Below are 3,461 nucleotides of genomic sequence, written 5' to 3' on the forward strand. Positions count from 1 at the left end.
TACATAATGACTTAAATCGAGTTATCTCTCTACCTAAATTCCAACCTAAGCAAAATCCCATCCCACCAAAATCAAGCATCTAACACACCTGTTGTCAAACTTTTCATCAACATAGCAATTTAATTATATAAACTAATAATTTCGGACCAACTTACGTACACCTCGATTAATCTTACGGAATAATTTGTTAGACTCTACAATATTTGGGTGTCAAGAAAATTTGTAGAATATTAAATCTTAAGTAAATGACCATCGTAGAGTGAACTTATGACTTTTTAGTCTTCTTTTCTACGATTCTACTACCACTAGGCCAAATGATTCTTATATAAACTAATAATTCACTTATTACCCTAAAAAAACATACATTAAAGTTGGAGGAAGTATATAGCAATAATATCCTCTTTCTGTCTACCAACTACAACCATAACCAATACAAAATGTGTCCAGATTCAATGAACTTCCCCAATCCCCCTAATATAATTATCACACTTTTTTTGGTTATTTATATATTTTTCTTTAAACCTTTCCCACTCTCCAAAGAGCCATAAAAATCTATCAAACTGCAAAGAAACACAAATTCCTTCATTCTGAAGATTCTTCAAAGCTTCTTCATCCTCTTCATCAACCTCTCATCTCCACTTAAAGATGTACTTGTAACTTGTAAGTTCCATGACTCGATCTTCCTCTGCCCCTTCTTTTTACGTTCTCATACATTTTATTCTTAGGTTATTTATTGTTATTACGTTCGATCCTCTTGATCTATGTAGTTACTTCGTAAATTATTTGATAAACATGAAGCTCTGTCTCATAATCAATTGACAATAAGTTAGAAAAATAGCTCATGTATTACTTTAAAAAAATTATAAGGAATCTCAATCTAATTTCTAACATGAGATTTTCGACATGTCCTTTCAAGGTAATAATGTCTCTTTGAGTTCACATTTCTTGGATTAGAAATCTTTCTATCTTTCTTTCTTTTAGACTGATTAACCATTTGAACATCATAAATTTTCATATCAGGTTAGATAACACGAAGTTCATCTCATAATAAAAACGAGATATTCAATAACTATTGAATGTAGATTTGAAAATCTGTATTTATAGTAATGACTATGAATATAAATTTAAAATATTTTGACAGTTTTTGGTTTATGTATTTAACAGTGTAAAACTGTTCATTACGTTGTGATGATTTCATTGAATAATTTCTCCACCTATCTGATTAATTGTCATGATGAACCGCCACTTTTTATATAATAACCTTTGTATTTATTTATTTATTTTATCATTCGCCTGATAGCTATATGTTTAAATGTTAATTATTGTGATAAATTTGGATAAAGTTTTTATTTAATCAATTAGGTTGGGTGCTGCTGACTTAGAATCACGTGATTGATTGAAAGCCTTTGCTATTTTTGTATATTAAATAAAAAGGAAAAGCAGATCACTTTTTCTTTTGTCTGTTTTTTGTTGGTGTTGGTGGATCCCACCCAGTCTTTACTCAGACAAATGACCCACTTTTTCATTTTTATTTTCCTTTTTACCTTTTGAAAAATAAATATTGAAATCCCATTTTGAATTTGTTATATTTTAATTTATGCATCTTCAAATATTTAATTATATTTTTTTAAGTTTAATAAATCTTAAATTTAGTCATTCAAAATTAATTTTTTCTAAAATAATAAAATAATTTACGATAAGAAAAATACAATATTTGAAGGAAAATTATTTCAAGTTGAAAATATTTACAAGATATAGCAAAATTTTAGAACTATGATAAATGTTGATAGACACGGATAGACTATCAATGTTTATCAATATCACTGACAGACACTGATAGATTAAGTTTATCAATGTCTGTCAGCGTCTATCATTGATACTTCTAAAATTTTGTTATATTTTGTAAATATTTTGATTTACTTTTCTATATTTAAAAACAATCCATATTTGAAATATGAATATTTCTTTTCAAAATTTCTAGTAGAAAGGCTTGTATAGATTAAAAATTTTATTTTTTTAGAAAATCAACAATAAATTAATATTAAGGACTAAATTTAATATCCATTGAAAATAGAGACTAAAAATGAATATTTAAAAGTACAAGAATCAACGTTGAACAAGTCTCTAAAGTACGTGGACAAAAATAATATTTTAACAAAAAATAAAATAAGTATTGGTTTAAAGAAAGAAAGTCGTGTGTAGTATTAGGGATCACCTACACAAGTCGGTTTTACACAAGTTTGTTTTCTCCGTGTGACCTCCATGTGACAGCATATATTATCTTAAGTGTCAAACCACATTAGGTAAGTTGTATATATACTACATATGCAATTTAACCCAAAAACTTGATAATTAGTCACATTTTATTTAGACATTCATAAATCACGATATTATATTTTTTATAATATTAGGTTAGAATGATCGCAAATATCAACATAAAACTCTAGCGAGTTGATTGCTATTCATATAGAGCTTGAAAGGTGCAATTCCATAGCTTCGAAAATGGCTGTCTTTCCCAAGGATCATCAAACTAGGCGACCTAAGTCATCAACTTACAAAGATCATCATAACCATAGTCTATGATGATGGTGGAGAGAAATATGAGAGTCGTCCCTCGTACAAAACTCGAATGGATCAAAAGACCAAGAACAACTAAAAGAAGAAGGGGCGATTTAACAATATGAGAATGCATAATCTCACATAATGCAGTTTCCTTTGATTTATTGCTATATGCTCCTTCTCTTTTAATATCTATGCTCATATATTGATCAACAGACAGATCCGATCCAACGTTGGTTGTACTTGGAGGAGTTCCCCTTAACCATACTTCAAAAGAAATCTCTTCTTTTCTTTATCATATCCACATGCATGTCTTCTATTCAACGACGTGGAACCTTTATAATCCAAAGTTAATTATAATAACTCTTTTAAGTTTGGCATGCACTAATAATTTTTGTTATTCTTGTATTATTCAAATGTTTATATAAGTGTATAAGTGCAAAAAAAAAATCTATATGTGTTAAATTAATCATATTCTATCTAACTTAAGAACTTTAACTTATAAGTTGATGAATTATGATAAATTTAATTATACTAATCTTTTAATTACTACTCTTCTTAACTTGTGATAATATTAAGTTATGAAAAAAACTTAGGTGCTCTCTTGGATGCAACTATCTTGGTGATCCCAAGTATAGGCCAATAAAATACTACCATGTGGCATTTTTATTTTTTTTAAAAAAATAATTCTTTTATGATTCTTTTTTTGTGTGGTAAAGAAGTGGAGAACATATGAGTTAGGTGCAGCTTATCATTGCTCTTAAGTTATTAACTTAGAAACTCAAAATGATGGAATATGATAAATTAATTATTATATGGTTAAAATACCATTTTAGTCTTTATATTTTGAAGTTTGTCCAATTTTAGTTAATGTAATTTCAAAATTTTTAATTATAGGCTCT

At 27.7% G+C, this 3,461-nt stretch overlaps 1 long non-coding RNA gene across 1 annotated transcript; it reads left to right on the plus strand.

Annotated features, from left to right (window-relative positions):
* Positions 1 to 370: 370 nt before the first annotated feature.
* Positions 371 to 2,947, plus strand: LOC120078759 (uncharacterized). The gene is made up of 2 exons (XR_005482087.2): positions 371 to 660; positions 2,412 to 2,947. It is a non-coding gene; the product is annotated as an uncharacterized LOC120078759 (long non-coding RNA).
* The last annotated feature ends 514 nt before the right edge of the window (positions 2,948 to 3,461 follow it).

The sequence above is a fragment of the Benincasa hispida genome, chromosome 5, assembly GCF_027475165.1.
Source record: "Benincasa hispida cultivar pf3 chromosome 5, pf3_genome.v1.1, whole genome shotgun sequence".
In the NCBI taxonomy this organism is placed as follows: domain Eukaryota; kingdom Viridiplantae; phylum Streptophyta; class Magnoliopsida; order Cucurbitales; family Cucurbitaceae; genus Benincasa; species Benincasa hispida.